Source organism: Equus asinus, chromosome 7, assembly GCF_041296235.1.
Source record: "Equus asinus isolate D_3611 breed Donkey chromosome 7, EquAss-T2T_v2, whole genome shotgun sequence".
In the NCBI taxonomy this organism is placed as follows: Eukaryota; Metazoa; Chordata; class Mammalia; order Perissodactyla; family Equidae; genus Equus; species Equus asinus.
Window position 1 is genome coordinate 61,287,913 of NC_091796.1, and position 19,408 is coordinate 61,307,320.

The following is a 19,408-nucleotide window of genomic DNA, read 5'->3' on the forward strand; positions in this document are numbered from 1 at the left end:
ATGTTCAGCCATCTTTATACCATTTTGTCACTATACATTTCATGATAAAGGGGGTTGAAATTATTTTACCCTGACATATATATGACAGTTCCATAGTTACTGAATGAATTTATACAGGCTTGCCCAGATATGAATAAGTTTAAATAATTCACTCTAGCCAAGCTTCTGCTGTCCTGAAAGCTATACCCAAACAATTTCAAATAGATGAATCTTAATCCTACTTTCAAGTTTTTCTAGAGCATGAGACTTCAGAAACGCAACCTTCATAGAATTAGTAGTACTCACACTTAATGTGGCTTTATACAATGTAATTTTATGTGTATTATTTCATTTAAACTGGGTATTTATTAGTATAAAGATGGAATACATTTCAATAATAGAAACGGACTATTTATATTGTCTTTATTCAAAAAGAAAAAGTGAATTACGACACTCAGGGATATCCTTTTGCAATGTTTCCAAAATCTTTTCCCTGTTTTCTTTTCCTTCCAGACTCCTCTGAGCCTTTAACTGTAAATCATCAAGGTAGGCATCTCCCTTAAGATGGTCTAGGTCCAGTTCTCAAAGTGTCTTCCAGGGACCCGGAAATTCCTGAGGCCCTTTCAAGGAATCCCATAGGTCAAAACTGTTTTCATGATGATAATATGACATTATTATTCCCATTTTGCTCTGAATTACTAACAAGTGTACACCATTGCTCTGATGGCTAATAGAATGTATGCTCTGTTTTAAAAATTTCTCAGTTGTAATTTCTAACCCAGAAAATGTAAATAGATATTACCCACCTGAACAAAAAGCCCTTTGGATGTTTCAAAAAAAACTTTTTGAAGAATATAAAGGGATCCTAAGACCAAAAAGTTTGAGAACCACTCAACAACCCACCCCAAAATCTCAGTGGCATAATACAAGGAAGTCTGTCTCACTTAGGCACAGGGATCTGCAGTCAGCTGAGAGTGTGTGTGTGTGTGTGTGTGTGTGCATGTGTGTGTATGTAGGGTCAGGAGAAGTCACTGCTGCATTTCCTCACTCAGCTACTCAGGCTTAAGCATTTCAAGGCTTGCTCAATCTCCAAGGCACGAAAAGGGGAGAGAACATGAGGAATCCTGTACTGGCTCTAGAAGTCTCTGCCTGAAAGTGACACATGTCACTCCTACTCACATTTTACCAGCCAAATGAGATGTGGCCACATCTCAATCAAAGGGGACAGAGACACACCATCCTCACACGTTTCCAGGAGGTGAAAGCTGAAAGCAGTTATTCAACACTACTAAGTACCACAAGGGCTATCTCTTCAAGCAGCTAATCTCTTCCCAGCATCTTTTCCCTAAGTTATTCGCCCTCACAACCAAGTATTCATGAGGCCTCACAAAACACATTTTTGGAAGTGTGGAGAGATGGTATTTAAATATGACACATACATGTTCACATATTTAAAATTTTCTTTCAAAACAATTGAGAAACATCAAATCTAAACAAAATATATTATGGTAAACTCTTGCCAAAGCTAGTATATACTGCTATTGTGTAAAACGGGCTTTCTCAAAGCCTTTGACCGACATGTAAAACCAATTATTTATAATAATTTGTGCCATTAACAAATGTCCAACACCTTTCCATAGGAGCAAGACCCAGATCGATTCAAATAAATTAACATTCCTGTCTGAACTGGCTCATCCAGCCCAAGTAACAAATTCATACGTCAAGGGTGGGCTGACCCAATGACCCACCTGCTGAAAAATACAAACTGTATCATTTTGTTTTCCACATAACAAGTATTGATTGCAATGTTAGAAAGGTCAATTGTCATCAGCTCATTCACTGACCTGCTGGCAAATTGCAGCCTGTCACTCCACGGTGAGCCAGAACCATCAGGAGGAACTAAGGCATGGTGTGTTTATAGAGTACAATTGGGGAGGTGACACCATTTTCACAAGATGTATGTTTAACAGGGTGAGTGTCACAGTCAACAGAGAGGGAAAGAGGAAGTGGCATGAAAAGGAACGACTGTAAGAGAGATTTCATAATTTCCCAGGATGACTACCAGAAACTTTATTGATTTATATGTGCTTTAAAATGCACTGGATCAAACCCAGTCTGTTTCTAAGTCTTATGCCAAGGGTTTCAATATTTTGTGCATTTTCTATGGTTAACAGAATAAATACCAAAAATATCTATGAGTAACAAAATAAATACAAAAAATAGAAAGTTCCCCAGAAGGAGAAATAAAATTAAATAAAATTTAGGAGAAATAAAATTAAGAAACAACCCCATATTAGACAACCTAAATCAGACAAGATGGGTCCTTTGAGAAACACATTTTCAGTGGCATCCCCTCTAGGAGGACCACTATGTTCATATGCTACCCACAGATCCTATTCAGACACTTCCTGCTGCATAATCAGTGTCTCAACTTGTCCACTCGCCAGAGGGAGGCATTATGATTGTCCAGCTGACAATTAATTAAATAGCCACAAGTATTTCTCTTTCACCCACTTAAGCTTTTAAATATCACTTTAAGATATAATTTATCATAGTCTACTAGAATAAAATATCAGTCAACTATGCATTAAAGACTACTTATTTAAAATAATGATCTGCACAATCATTTCATGGAGTTTGCCAAGAAATTCTGTATGATTTTTTTCTTTATTCAGCCCCATATTACAGACAGGATACAAATGAATGCAAGCATGCATCCAAAAATAAAATTTAATAATTCCTTATGTGTTTTCTTACAAAGTTTCAGCTAGCCACCAAGATATCTACCAACAGGATAAAGATCTTTATACTTGATACACCCACTGAGGCATAAGACCACAGCGTGTAGCATTTGTCCTATTTTAGGAAGTCCTAAAATTACATCCCTAAAGTTAGTCGCTCTAAATTAGTCCATAACCTCCACTAAACCTCTCCAGTAAAGACCAAGGAATCACCCCAATATGCTCAGAAAGGGAAGACATGGGTCCACCTAGGTTTTTAAAATATAAATATTTTCAATGCAATTTGACAGGAGAGCATTTTGCCTCAAATGCATCAGAGGATAAGAATCACACTGGCATGGCCCCAAGTCGGTGTACCTCACTCATGTGTCTTTCATTTCGCCTCATAGATAGCAAATTTTGCTCAGTTTCAAAACTAAAGTTTAAAAAGTAGTATAATAAATACTTACATATACTTCACCTAGACTTAACAATTGTTTACATCTTGCCACACTTGCACACACACTCTCTCTCTTAACACACACACAATTTTTTTCTGCACAGACATCCAGACACTTACCCCTAAATACTTTCACATGAATCTCCCAAGAACAAGGGCATTCTCCTACACATTCGTAAGTTTTGTGGTACTTATTCACTAACCAACTTTCCTTATTACATCTTTTCCTAAAAATCTCTTATGAGGAATTTTGAGTTTTCCTCTAGAAGTAGTCAAATAATTTCTTTTTTCCTCCCTTTTCCAGAAAGCAACGATTACCTCCTTGCTTAGCATCCTTCACCAACTTGGGAAGGCCTCTGAGAGTCTTCTCTCCAGTGCTCACCTCCACCCCTTCCCCTCCCCAGCCTCTGCAGTTCCCTGTTGGCAGTTTCCTGACACTGCAGAGTCAGAGCAGCCATGTGAGTGCATGTGCTTTTCCACCCTCCACCCACTGCTTGGGACAGCAGGCTCACTCTGCCTGGCGCGCCCACCTGTTCAGCCTCACTTCTCACGCTCTCATGGCCCCTCTTGGGGAGCCGCCTCCTCCCAGAGGCCTTCCGTGCACCCTCACCCACCAGTCTCTGTCTGGTCCCTACAAGAGCACTGGCCACACCACTTCTACAGCTCCTGGAAGACTGGGCGCAGTTCATCACTACATCCCCAGTGCCCCAGTGCCTCACACACAGCTGGTGCTACAAGAGAGGACTTCCATTTCTTCCTGGTCTTCAGGCAAAAAGAATAATTCAGGCTTAACCATTTCTTTTTCTGTTTTTTTTTTTTTTTGGAACTTTTTTTAATGGTCATGTTTCCTTAATGGCGATCTTTTTTAAAAATTTTATTTTATTTGAGGTCATATTGACATATTGTGTAAATTTCAGATTACATTATTATAAATTATTGGTAATCTTTTTTTTCAAGTAATGTTATTGAGATCATAATGGTTTATAACATTGCATAATTTGGGTGCTCATTATTGTTAATCAATTTCTGAATACACTTCATAGTGCTCACCCCCCCTGTAGTCTAATTTTCATCCATCACCATACATATGTGGCCCTTTATCCTTTTCGTCCACCCCCCAAGCTCTTTCCCCTCTGGTAACCACTGAACTGTTCTCTTTGTCCATGTATTTGTTATCTTCCACATATGAGAGAAATCATGCAGTATTTGTGCTTCTCTGTCTGATATATTTTGCTTAACATCATACTCTCAAGGTCCATCCATGTTGCTGCAAATAGGACAATTTTGTCTTTTTTATGGCTGAGTAGTATTCCACTGTATGTATAAACCACATCTTCTTTATCCATTCATCTGTAGAAGGGCACTGGGTGGCCTCCACATCTTGGCTGTTGTGAAGAATGCTGCAATGAACGCAGGGGAACATAAATCTCTTTGGATCACTGATTTTAAGTTCTTCGGATAAACAACGAGTTGTGGGATAGCTGGGTCATATGGTATTTCTATTTTTGATTTTTTAAGAAATCTCCATACTGTTTTCCATAGTGGCTGCACCAGTTTGCATTCCCACCAGCAGTGTATGAGGGTTTCCTTTTCTCCACACTCTCTCCATTTGTCGTTTTTTGTCTTGGTAATTATAGCTATTCTGACTAGTGTAAGGTGATATCTCTTCGTAGTTTTGATTTGCATTAGTGATGTTGAACATCTTTTCACGTGTCTGTTGCCATCTGGATATCTTCCTTGGAAAAATGATTGTTGATATCCTCTGCCCATTTTTTGATCGGGTTGTTTTGTTGTTATTGTTGAGTTGTATCAGTTCTTTATATATTTTAGAGATGAACCCCTTGTCTGATAAATGATTTGCCAATATTTTTTCCCAGTTGGTGGGTTGTCTTTTCATTTTGTTGATGGTTTTATTTGCTTTGTAGAAGCTTTTTAGTCTGATGTGGTCCCATTTAACTTTTTCTTTTGTTTCCCTTGCCTGAGTGGACATAGGATTCGAAAACATGTTGCCAAGACCAATACCAAAGAAGGTACTGCCTATATTTCTTCTAGGAGTTTTATGGTTTCAGGTCTTACATTCAAATCTTTAATCCATTTAGAATTAATTTTTCTGTATGATGCAAGATAATGGTCTACTTTCATTCTTTTGCATGTGGCTGTCCAGTTTTCCAAACACCATTTATTGAAGAGACTTTCCTTTCTCCAATGTATGTTCTTGGCTCCTTTGTCAAAGATTAACTATGCATAGGTGTGTGGTTTTATTTCTGGCCTTCCAATTCTTATCCATCGATCTGCTTGTCTGTTTTTGTGCCAGTACCATGCTGTTTTGATTATTATAGCTTTCTAGTACTTTTTGAAGTCAGGGATTGTAAGCCTTCATCTTTGTTCCTTTTCTCAGGATTGCTTTGGCTATTAAGGGTCTTTTGCTGCTCCATATAAATTTTTGGATTCTTTGTTCTATTTCTGTGAAGAATGTCATTGGGACTCTGATTGGGATTGCATTGAATCTGTAGATTGCTTTAGGTAGTATGGACATTTTAACTATGTTTTTTCTTCTGACCCATGCATATAGAATCTCTCTCTGTTTCTTTATATCTTCTTCAATTTCTTTCAATGATGTCTTATAGTTTCCAGTGTATAGGTATTTCACCTTTTTGGTTAAGTTTATTCCTGGGTATTTTATTCTTTTTGTAGCGAGTGTAAATGGGATTGTATTCTTGATTTCTCTTTCCGTTAGTTCATTGTTAGTGTATAGAAATGCAACTGATTTTTCTAAATTGATTTTGTATCTTGAAACTTTGCTGTAGTTGTTGATTATTCTGGTGGATTTTTTAGGGTTTTCTATATATAGAATCATGTTATCTGCAAATAGTGAAAGTTTCACTTCCTCCTTTTCAGTTTGGATTCCTTTTTCTTGCCTAATTGCTCTGGCCAATACCTCCAGTACTATGTTGAATAGGAGTGGCAAGAGTGGGCACCTTATCTTGTTCCTGTTCTCAGAGGGATGGCTTTCAGTTTTTCACCATTAAGTATAATGTTGGCTGTGGGTTTGCCATATATGGCCTTAATTCTGTTGAGGTACTTTCCTTCTACATGCATTTTATTGAGTTTTTAGCATGAATGCATGTTGGACAGTGTCAAATGCTTTCTCTGCATCTATTGAGATGATCATGTGATTCTTATTCCTCATTTTGTTAATGTGGTGTATCACATTGATTGATTTGCAGATGTTGAACCATCCCTGTGTCCCTAGAATAAATCCCACTTGATCATGGTGTACGATCCTTTTAATGTATTGCTGTATTCAGTTTGCCAATACTTCATTGAGGATTTTTGCATCTAAGTTCCTCAGTGATATTGGCCTGTAGTTTTCCTTTTTTGTGTTGCCCTTGTCTGGTTTTGGTATCAGGATAATGTCGGCCTCATAGAATGTGTTAGGAAGCATTCCTTCTTCTTCACTTTTTCAGAATAGTTTGAGAATAGGTACTAAATCTTCTTTGAATGTTTGGTAGAGTTCTCCAAACAAGCCATCTGGTCCTGGACTTTTGTTTTCTTTGGAGGTTTTCGATCACTGTTTCAATCTCTCTACTTGTTATTGGTTTATTCAGACTCTCTCTTTCTTTTCTTGACTCAGTTTTGGGAGGTTGTATGAGTATAGGAATTCATCCATTTCTTCTAGGTTATCAAATTGGTGGGCATATAGCTTTTCATAGTATTCTCTTATAATCCTTTGTATTTCTGCAGTATCTGTTTTAATTTCTCTCCTTTCATTTCTAATTTTATTTATTTGAGCCTTCTCTCTTTTTTTCTTGGTGAGTCTGGCTAAGGGTTTGTCAATTTTGTTTATCTTCTCAAAGAACCAGCTCTTAGTTTCATCAATCCTTTCTACTGTTTTTTTAGTCTATATTTCATTTATTTCTGCTCTGATTTTAATTACTTCCCTCTTTCTGTTGACTTTGGGCTTTGTTTGTGCTTCTGTTTCTAGCTCTGTTAGGCGCATTTCAAGATTATTTGAGATTTTTCTTGCTTGTTGAGGTGGGCTTGTATTGCTATGAATTTCCCTCCTAGGACTGCTTTTGCTGGATCCCATAAGAGTTGGTATGTTCTATTTTCGTTTTTGTTTGTCTTCAGGTATTTTTTAACTTTTATTTTGATTTCTTCATTGATCAAATGGCTGTTCAATAGCATGTTGTCTAGTCTCCACATATTTCTGACTTTCCCCATTTTTTTCTTGTGGTTGATTTCTAGGTTCACAGCATTGTGGTCAGAAAAGACGGTTGGGATGACTTCAATCTTCTTAAATTTATTGAGGCTTGCCTTGTTTCCCAACACATGGTCTATCTTTGAGAATGATCCACGTGCACTTGAGAAGAATGTATCTTCCACTGTTTCTGGATGGAATGCTCTCTATATATCTATTAAGTCCATCTGATCAAATGCTTCATTTAAATCTACTATGTCCTTATTGATTTTTGTCTGGATGATCTGTCCATTGATGTAAGTGGGGTGTTGAGCTCCCCTACTATTACTGTGTTGCTGTTAATTCCTCCCTTTAGATCTGTTAATAATTGCCTTAAGTACTTTGGTGCCCCTGTGTTAGGTGCATATATATTAACAAGTATTATTTCCTCTTAGTGGAATGTCACTTTTATCATTTTACACTTCCCCTCTTTTTCTCTCATTGTCTTTTTTACCTTGAAGTCTACTTTGTCTGATAAAACTATGGCAATACCTGCTTTCTTTTGTTTGCCATTATCTTGGAGTATTGTCTTCCATCCCTTCACTCTAAGCCTGTGTTTGTCTTTAGAACTGAGATGTGTTTCCTGGAGGCAGCAAAGTGTTGGCTGTTGTTTTTTAATCCATCCAGCTACTCTGTGTCTTTTGATTGGAGAATTCAACCCATTTACATTTAGAGTGACTGTTGGTATATGAGGGCTTAATACAGACATTTTATCTCTTGTTTTCTGGTTGTTCCACGTTTACATTGTTTTTCTTCCTTTGTATTTCTGACTGCCATTTCATTTTGGTGGTTTTTTGAGGGGATTTTCTCAGTTTTCTCACTTTTTATGAATTGTAGCTCTACTCTGATTTTTTGTTTAGTGCTTACCATGAGGATTGTACGAAAGATATTGAAGATGAGATAATCCATTTTCTCAGTCTCTTACCTCCATTAACCTAAGCAGATTCCTTCCCTTTCTTCTCCCCTGCTGAGTAATTGCTGTTACAAATTGCTCTGTTTTTAATGTTGTAAGTTTGTGACTAAGTTGCAGCATTTATCATTAATTTTGGTGCTTTCTTTCCCTTTCTCTTTTAAGTTGTGATTCAGCATTTGTCTTCCTGTTCTGGTAGAAAGCTGCAGGTTTCTGATCATGTCTGTCTATGTATTTTCTTGCACAGAGCGTTGTAGACCTTTGCCTTTTTGTTGCTGTTGTGAGAGCTTCTTTAATTATTTCTTGTAGGGGAGGTCTAGTGGTGATGAACTCCCTCAGCTTTTGTTTATCTGGGAAAGCTTTTATTTCTCCATCATATCTGAGGAAAGTTTCACCAGATAGAGTATTCTGGGCTGAACGTTTTTGTCTTTCAACATTTTGAATATATCATTCCATTCTCTCCTAGCCTGTAGGTTTTATTCTGAGAAATCTGCTGAAAGCATAATAAGGATTCCTTTGTAGGTTATTTTCTTTTGCCTTGCTGATCCTAATATTTTTTATTTGTCCTTGACTTTTGCCATTTTTACTATTATATCCCTTGGAGAAGGTCTTTTAGCATTGATGAAATTAGGTGTTCTATTAGCTTCATTTATTTGTAAATCCAGAACCATCTCCAGGTTTGGGAAGTTCTCAGAAATTATTTCTTTGAACAAGGTCTCTGTTTACTTCTCCCCCTTTTCTCTTTCTAGAATACATATAATCCTTATGCTGCTTTTCCTAATTGAGTCAGATATTTCTCTAAGAATTTCTTGATTGTTAAAACATTTTAGTTCTGTCTCCTCCTCTACCTGTAGAATTTCTACATTTTTATCCTCTAGGTCAATAATTCTTTCCTCCATAAAATCAGTTCTATTTCTTAAGGATTCTAGGTTATTTTTTATTTCATTGTGTTTTTCATATCCAGAATTTCTGCTTGATTTTTTTTTTTTTTTAGTTTCAATCTCTCTGGTGAAGAGACTCACTTTATTGCTGAGCTCCTTGAATTGTCCTTCCATGTTTTCTTGTAAGTTGTTGAGTTTCCTTATGACAGCTATTTTGAATTCTCTGCCATTTAAGTTGTAAATTTCTGTGCCTTAGGTGTTGGTTTCTGGAGAATTGTCATTTTCCTTCTGTTCTGAATTGCTGCTGCAGTTTCTCATGGTGTTTGATGAACTAATCTTTTACTGGGGCATTTGTGGTATTCTTAGTTTGAAGATTCCACCTGGTACCGCTAGGGGGAAGCAGGAGCAGAGTTTCTGGCCCCACCACATCTGCTGGAAGCTGTGTGAGTATTATGGGTGCTTTCCCCAGCCTGGGGTATCTTCAGGCACTTGTGTGCACTGTACTTGGTGGGTGGGGCTTCCTTGCCAGCAAGGGAGAGCTTGTCAGAGCTAGGGAAAATCCTTGGCCCCGCAGGGGCACTATGGGCTCCCCTTTCCCACCAGGAAAGTGATCACCAGCAGGCTAAAAGCTGCCACTGCCTCTTCCCTCAGCTGGCTGCACATATTCCCTCTTTGGGGGCTCAGCAGCACTATGAGTGTTCACATGGCCCTGGGTTGTATTCACCCCAGCATGTAGATCTGCTGCAGTCTCTGCTTGAGGTCTGCAGGATCACTGTGCTTGGCAGGTGGGGCTTGGCAGCAGAGGGGCATGGTAGTCTTCCTTCCTCGCCAGGAGAGTAATCACCAGTGTGGGCTAAGGGTTACCACCACCTCCTCCCACGGTCACTCAGGTGCATGCTCCCACTTTTGGGGCACTTAAGCCAGGCTGGAAAGCATTTGTGTGTGTGCACAGGGCTACCAGGGAAGAGCAGGGCATGCTCACCTATCTCTACCACTTCCCGAGGGGGCCAGTCCATCCACCCACAGATGTATAGCTGCATGTGTCTCTCACATGTCCTGTTGTGCTATGTGGGCTTCCTCCATCGGTCAGTGAATGTCCATTTAGTTGTAGTTCAAAAGGGGGAGAGACAAAGGGAACAGTTCACACTGCCATGTTGCTGACGTCACACTTGGGCTTAACCATTTCTTATTTAAATAAAATTCAGATTTCTTGGGCTATGGAAAGTCCCAAAGTTGCTTAAAAGGGAGCCTGCACCTGTGATAATTTGACCTGACACAGGCAGAAGGTGAATGGGATGAACCAGAGCCCCCAGGCCACACAGAATTTTGAAGGCCCTCCCCTTGCTGGGTGTCTGTGCGAGGGCAACTTTAATGGCACCGTTAACCTGCCAGTGGCCGTGCAAGCTAGCTCATCAAGGGCACACTCCAAACCAATCTGACAAAAAGATCCTGCCCTCCATAAAGAGAGGTTGCTGTCTGGCAGCCCTGGACCCAAGTGGCTAGTCTTCCTCAGGCCTTGGGCTTTCTGGTCTTTAGAGAAGTTGTTTTCAAAACAGCTTATCCCCACTCTACCTCCCCTGTGCAGTCAAATAAGGAATCTGCACTCAAAAGACTGAAAGACTGTGCCTGAGTTTCACATCAAAACCCATTGTCTTTTCTCTTGACTCTTATTGCCAAAGTGGGCCCCTCCATCCCAAGCACTTGACCATGCCCATATAATCACTTCCCCATTGCCCCATCACTCTGAACCTCGCCTCTCCCACCTCTTGCCCCCTCTACTCAGATTTTGAGAGATTTACAATATCTGTCATGATTGGCTGCCTGTTTATTCCATTACTTGGCTTCACATAACTCTTATGACGTCATCTGGTACAATTTCACAGGAAATCAAGCAATAAATAAACCTATTTTAAAAACATTTATATACACAGGCTCATTTGTATATTTTTAAGCAAATACTTAAAAAAATAGCTAGCCACTATTCTTACTTTTTGTAACAGTTTCCAATCAGCCTAGACAGGAATTTAGAAAAAAACTGAAGAAGAACACTTCTGAACACTGAATATAAACTATAAAAATAAATACTCATAGACAATATACTGTCCCCTTGAAACACTTAACTATTAAAAATCAGGACACTTTTCCAAAAAAAAAAATGATTGCTCTGATCTAGAAAGTCTTTGAAAGATCTTGAAAGTCTATAAAAACTGAATCACTGAAAACATTATGCCAAGGGAAATAAGGCAGACACAAAAGGACAAATAACCTATGATTCCACTTATATGAAGTACCTAGAATAGTTATATCCATAGAGACAGGAATTAGGATTGTGGTTGTCAACGGCAAGGGGAAGGAAGAATGGGGTGTTAGCGTTTAATGGGTGCAGAATTTCAGTTTGGTAAGATAAAAACTTCTGGGGATGGATGGTGGAGATGGTTGCACAACAATTTGAATATACTTGATGCTACAGAACTGTAGTCTTAAAATGGTTAAAATGTAACTTTTATCTTATGTGTTGTCACCTCTGAGTGGAGCACATTGTTTACACCCATGTTAAAAAGAGGCTACCCAGAGCCCTATGCTGTTTAACTAAGAACTCCCCAAGATCACTGATCTGAAATGGTTTTTTCTCATTATCATCTGAAATTATTTTTCTAAATTTTGTAACTTAGAAACTGCTGACAGAATGTAACTCCAGTCCAATTTCTTTCACTGTGTCTCATCATTCACTCTTCAAAAGCTAACTGGAAACCCATTCTCAGCCTCACCAAGGTGATCTGAATTAAGACACAGGGAGTGACAATGTTCATCGATGACCATCTTACATCTGGATGCCAGGCAGGCACCCCACTGGGGACACTTGAATGAGACACTCAAGGACAATGAAACTTTTCATTTCCTGAGTTCATGGACTAGAAATCTTCAGGATCAACTAAAATAATGCCAAATACAATGATCCCTCCCCAAAATAATTTTAAGTTTTACTTTTTATTATAAAGGTATACTTGATCATAAAGGAAATGTGTGAAATAGAAATGATAGGGCAATTATCCCAAATCCTACTGTCCTGACAAAAAACATTGTTGGTATTTTAATGGACTTCTTTCAGCTTGTTTTTTTAACACTTTCAAAAATCATATGAAGACCTGTATTTTCTGTTTCTTGCTTGGTATCATTTAGAAGAGAAAACAAAAACTTAGCATGAACTGCCCACTTCACAGAGAGTCCAAATTAAGCTAAGAGATGAATTCATACCAAATTGCTCCTAAAAAATTACTTAATAATAATAAAAGGAGTGCATTTCTTGAACCTTGTGCTGGGCCAGGTACCAGGCTCAGCTGCTGAGGTGGATTATTTTGTCTCACCTGATCAAGAACTCAATGAGGCAGGTTCTAAACGCTTTTCCATGGCTTTGGAAAGTCTCCTTTGAGACTGACTGCCTCACTCCCTCAGGCGGAGCTCACCCCTGCCTCAGTCTTTGCTCCTGCTCTTCCCTCTGCCCACATCACTCAGCCTCCACGGCCTCCTTGCCGCTGCCCGGATCCTAGTCTTTGCTCATGGACAGCTTCCTCAGAGAGGCTGTCCTTGTCTGTAACTCCCACCACTCACTAAGCCCTTATCCTGATTTAGTTTGTCTTCACAGCCTTTCGTACGTCCCGCCATCACCGTATATGTCTCTCTGCTTATTGGCTGACTGCCCACCAGATACAGTCAGCAAGAGGAGGAGGCTCTACTACTGCAGCCCCAGCACCAGCAGCCAGGTCCAGGGTGGCACTCCACAAACACACATTACCAACACTTGACAGACGAGGATACTGAGAAACTGAGAGCTGAAGAGCCTGCCCAAGATCAACAGCTATGAAGCAATCTGACCCAGGTGGGGCCTGCAGCCCCCACAGTGGAGAGTCCTCATGTTCATTTTGATAAGATCCAAATAGGTGCCACCTGGGATGAAGACTGTTCCCCTTCACTAGGCACATGTGCTCCCGTGGAAAGATCAAGGCACTTAGAAGGGCAAAAATGGAGGCTATTTCTCTCATGTCTAGGCCTGGGGCAAGTTTAACTTCTCTGAACATCAGTCTCCTAAGGTATAAAACACAGATAATGCCACCCAATCTGTCAGAGTCAAAATGGGGATCAAATGATACAGAGCAAAGAAGCAAATTTCGTCAACTACTAAGAGTCATTCGCATGTACCAGATTACTTTGTTTTATAAGGGAGAACGATGGAAGGTACTGCACTGCCACTTGCCTATGATTCAGACTTTTTGCTCTTTTTTTTTTTTAAGGAACAAAGCATACAAGAAAGCTAAATTTGATGCTATAGTGTGCTAAGTCTAATGAACTGAAATTTGTATTACCTTTTAAGTATTCATTTCCAAAAAGTCAATAAATGAGGGAAAGCATAGTCTTATAGGATATAATCTTTCAGCAATCCAAGAGCAATCTTAGCAGACTGAGAACCTAAGGTACACCGGGAGGGTCCCTGATTTGTTCATTCAATGATGAAGCCCAAGCATCTCTAACAATGCCTAACCCATAGCAGGTATTTAATAAATATTTGTTGAATGTTTACAGATTCAAAGAATGGATAAGATAATTAGACAACTGTCTGAATATTCTGTGCCAACATATTACTCACTAAATATACACTGATATTTAAGGAGTAAAAATGACTTTTCAAGCACACGGTCTTCTTTTCTTCATCATGCACTAAGCCCTCCATAAGCCCTGAAGTGTGACTAGATAGGGAAGTCTTCCCGAGCATGAGGAAATTATGCCGAGATGGATGCACCCAAAGAGAAAACTTCAATTTCTTTGTCTATCAATCCACCATCTCTCTCAAATGTGAAACTGACTCTAAACAAACATATGCAGTCATTTTTTCCATTTTTCTGGGTCATCACACTAAGAGTGCATATTGCTTCTCCATCTAGGCACTTCCATCTCTCTGCCTTTCATATGGGCACCCAAAGAAATCATTTAATCCTTTGTTACACTATCTCCATGAAGATCCAGAAACACCACTCAATTTGTAATATGTAAAACTACGATAGGGAAGCTAAATGAGACTTCCACTAGTTGCATGTTACACTGCCTGGAAAAGAACTAAGAGTATTACGTTTTCCCGGCAGTAGCACCCAAATTCACTTAATAATAGCCTTTAGAAGTATGCTATCTTACGGGGATCATGTGGGGTATAAATAAATGTTAACTTTATGAAGAGCAAATGGCTATGATTACAAGCTACCTTTACATTTTAATATCATGGGTGAATTTATTGTTTAACTTTTTTAATAACAAAGGGTCACATTTTCTTATATATAAGATATGGAACTTGTTAAATATCTATTCTATGGAACTGCAGCAGTAAGGTACAAACATTATACTTTCATGAAATATAAAAACATCAACCATTGTCAAACTGTGCAGGTGTTTTTACATCATAAAACACCTATTAATCAATGCTTCTTAGTCTACTCTGATAATTACATGTGGACTGCAGTATATAAAGTGATAGAATACAACACTGCTAACAGAATGTAGCAGGTTATCATGTGGTTAATTATTTGGTTCTTGGGCTCAAAGTAGTAGTCCTTATAATAAAGTTTAAGAAAGTTTCCATTGCTAAGATCAATTGATATGAAATGCAGCAGGCACTTACCAATAAAAGTGAAACCACGTGTGGCATAGATTCACTGTCAAGAAAACCATAGTTCAGAGCTAGTTACAAAAGTATCACCTACTCTAACATAAATGTCAGCTTCAAATACAAACATTTAAACGGCATTTGGTATTTATTTGCCCTAAATATGTATTTCCAGAGCCAATGTCACTCAGAATAGTTATCAAGTCAGCTTGTATAAAGCTCCACACTGTATTTAAATTTTTTCAACGTGGTTAAAAATAACCTCACACATGAAGATACAAAGAAACAACTCCTACACACTGAAGCATCGATTTCAAAAAGGACAGAAGTAAAATTCTAATTACAGCAAATTTAAAAATTAGAGTAAAAATTTTAGTGTCTCACTGCCATAATTTTAAAATTCATCTTGATGGATTATTTGCTTATTAGAATCACAACAGTCCCACAAGGATTTTGGTACTAAATAACAAAAATCATGATGCTTTTTCAATAGACAGCAAATTTATGGGAAAGATAGAGAAAAATCCCTAATCAACACGGTTTTTTCCTCACTAATTTTAATAGCCCAATGCTTGGAGAACATATAATCTGAAAGTGAAAGAAACAGTGAAGTCATGTTTGTATGTTAATAATTATAATATGAATACAAAAAACAGTAACATATAAACTGAGTCCAAAGCAACAATTATATGCTGGAGCCAAAATGGTCTAAGAGAGGGGTCGGCACAATTTTTCTGTAAAGGGTCAGACAGGAAATACCTAGGCTTTGTGGCCCTGACAGCATCTGCTGCAACTACTCAGCTCGGCCGCTGTAGCTTGAAACCAGCCACTGATAATGTTTAACAAATGAGCATGGCTGTATGCCAATAAAACTGTGATTATGGACACTGAAATCTGAATTTCACGTGTCACAAAATATTACTATTCTTTTGATTTTCTCCAAACATTTAAAAATGTAAAAATCATTCTTAACCTGAAAGTACACAAACACTGGCAACACGCTGGACTGGGCCTGCAGGACACAGTTTGCCAGCCCTCAGTCTAGGGCATCACAGAACCAGGCTACCCAAGCAAGACCAAACACAAATGCATACATGAGAACAAATCCAATAACATTTTGAATAAAGGTTTAAAAAAATTAACCTTCAAAAAGCTATGGTTGTATCTGATTTTGCCACCCATTTATGCTGAGAAATTCATAAAACTAGTTTCTGTTTTAGTGTAAGAGGGCCAGCTTTGGAATCTGTTTTTGAAAGGAATAAATCATGTTACATATATTAACAGAAAGAAGGAGGAGAGGGCCAGCCCGGTGGCGCAGCAATTAAGTTCACACATTCTGCTTTGGCGGCCCAGGGCTTGCCAGTTTGGATCCCGGGTGCTGACCTATGCACCACTTGTCAAGCCATGCTGTGGCAGGCGTCCCACACATAAAGTAGAGGAAGATGGGCACAGATGTTAGCTCAGGGCCAGTCTTCCTCAGCAAAAGAGGAAGATTGGCAGCAGATATTAGCTCAGGGCTAATCTTCCTTAAAAAAACAAAAAAAAGAAAAGAAAGAATGGAGGAGGAAGAAGAGGAGACCAAAGAATGGAGGAGAAAATCCATCGAACTAAACAGTATTTAAAACTCACAGCTGCATATACATCTAGGAAACTCAGTGTTAAAGTCCGTACCTTAGGATACTACTATATGCAATTTATAAGGTGATATTTCCTTACTTCCCGCAACAATGCTTCACTGAGTGTTTAACTTCTCACTTCAGGTGGATAGGTCAGCTGGGCACAAGTCCATATCCTTTATAACAAACATATTGGGCTTACAGTAAGAAAATTGCTCTTAGAATACCTCTAATCTATACCACATTTAATCATAAATAGTTTTAGATTGTTCACTAATTGTATTTTTGTAACTTTCTCTCCCTAGTAGATAAATTCCTAGAGAGAACGAATAATTTCTAATAATCCTTCATCTCCCACAGTAATCTGCATCGTGATTAGCATACGCTAGGGCTCTAGGAAAATTTTTTTAATGATTAAAGTTAGTTTAATGAATAGTAGGAAAAAAATACCCATAATTGCAGCTCTATATTATAGCAAAACACCTGATGGAACAACTATCAATTTTCCAAAATCTCCTCTGGACCCATGCCACGGGCCTGGAGACAGGAGAGAGGGACAGGGCCTTCCCCAGCTCCCTCTAGACCTTCGGGCCCTCCAACCACCCACGGGCCCAACAGCCACTTGTCTGGCAGTGCGGGTTGAGGGCACACCTTCTGTAACTATCAGAAACCAGAGAGAACTGATAAAAGTTTTGGAAGATATAACACTCAGAGATTTTAAGTTACAAAGGCCTAACATTAACATTAATTAGGCCCGATAAGTATTCCATTAGTCAACAGAAGTAGAATAAATTCAAATAGAAGATTTAAATGCCCCCACTTCATTCTTCCAAAGGCAGTCATCACAGGGCAGATATTTGCAAAGTTGCTTCTCCTTTATTCCTTCAATTACCCAAGTGATTGTTCTAGGATATAAGTGGTCTTTGCTCTTTATTGCCAATTTTGTAACGGTCTCTGCTAGGAAGCCATGCTTTCTGTATTTAAAACTCGGACAACTTGGTCTGAGATGGTATTATGGGACATCAGAAAGAAGGAAAAACAAGATCAAGATCGTGACAAGAAGCAATCTCCTCCTCCCCTTTACGGAGGGAGGTGGATCATCGTGTGACAAAAATAGAACCAGTGGAGGCTGAAGAAGATACTGCAATATAGAGGCACATTTGTAAAAGTCAATTTCTCTAAGTCAGCCTTCAAACTAAAGGACCATAATAATGAAACCTACTACCTCGTGTGAAAAATTACAAATTTTTCACCAAATTAGCAGATAACACAGACAGCCCGAGTGCACTCATGTGGAGATATCTCTCAGGACTAAATCTGAGCGCCCTCCACGCTACCACAGACTCAGCCATCCCCAGCGTCTCTGGACACAGGCTGGACCCTTGAGAGAGAAGAGGCGATGACCAAAAGGCCTTGAGACTGAGAAGCCTGTTTGGAAAGGGACAGCTCCACAGGGAGCACTGCCAGCTCTCCTCTGCCCCGTCCCAACAGCGCTGAGAATGAAAGCAGGAAGTGGAAATTGGAAAAACAAGTAAAGCACCACTGATTCAAACACAAGCAATATTCAAAAGCACACACACACGCTTCCAAGAGAAAAAGAGCGACAGAAAAGGGGAATGTCAGCCGTAGGGAAATAACTCAGAGCTAAAGAGGTTTCGAAGTCTGGTAAAGCCATGGTGCTAAGGAGCTCAAGGTTCCTTCCTTTGATGTCAGAAGGAGTTGAATGTGGGAAGGAGAGGGCAAGAACGTGGTGGGCATCATAATTGTTAAAGCTTAAGAATAACATTAAACTCTACTTCATGTTTAAGAGCTACTTTTATAAGATGACAATGTAATTACTGCTAAATTGAGGTACATTAATGAAGAACTTTATAGTCATTAAAAAGTACAAAAAATGTGTTTTATCAGAAATCCAAATCAGAAAACATGTTTCACAGTTTGAATCCTGAATGGGGCACACTCACCACCCCATTTGTAAAATGAATCTATAAATCTAAATTTTTTTTTTTTAAAGATTGGCACCTGAGCTAACAACTGTTGCCAATCTTCTTTTTTTTTTTTTTCTCCCCAAATCTCCCCAGCACATAGCTGTATATTTTAGTTGTGGGTCCTTCTAGTTGTGGTATGTGGGACGCCGCCTCAACATGGCCTAATGAGTGGTGCCATGTTCACGGCCAGGATTGGAACGGGTGAAACCCTGGGCCACCAAAGCTGAGCGCACGAACTTAACCACTCGGCCACGGGGCCGGCCCCCAAGTTTTAAAGGGACGTTCAACACCACAGCCTGAAAAGAAGTCATTAAAAAATCAACCTCCAATGTGATTAGGGTTCACTAGTCACCATCTTCCCACTCATCCTTCTAAAAGAGAGAGAGAATTCTTGCTAGTATTCAGTGCAACAAAATATGTCTCATTCATTGGAAAATTTACTAAGCACCTCTACAGGGAAAAAGTATCCACATTGTGCATCACCATTTTATCTTCCGAATGCTTTCAAAATCACTGGCATCCTCCCAGATCTCCAGGTGCCAAGTGAGCCCCTGAGGCTGACAAAGGTTAAGTGACCTCCCAAGGTCTCCTATTTGCAAACGGAGACGCTGTTATTTAGATTCTTCAGCTAGAGTTCCATCCACTAGACACATCCAGGAGAGACAACAATCTATTTCCCATATCTGCTGCTTGGGAAGGGATCAACTGGGTGATGCCCATTAATCTAGCTCAGATGTATCCAAAGATAAAGGAAGCAAACTTCAATTAGACTTTAAAGGGAGAGAGACAAAGATTAATTCTTTGCAGTTGGTGCTCTTAATTGTACTATCCTCACTAGCTAATTGGCCTTTGACTGCCACACTCAAAAACCAACACCTTTACTCATTCAACCAATACCCAGTGAACATTTGCTATGATTATGACTCTTCTGCACCTTTGATTTTAAAAAGAAAACTTAAAACTG

At 39.1% G+C, this 19,408-nt stretch overlaps 1 protein-coding gene across 8 annotated transcripts in view; it reads right to left on the bottom strand.

Annotated features, from left to right (window-relative positions):
* PTPRM (protein tyrosine phosphatase receptor type M) overlaps positions 1-19,408 on the bottom strand; it is a 779,977-nt gene that overhangs the window by 565,368 nt on the left and 195,201 nt on the right. The gene's annotated exons all lie outside the window — the stretch shown is intronic.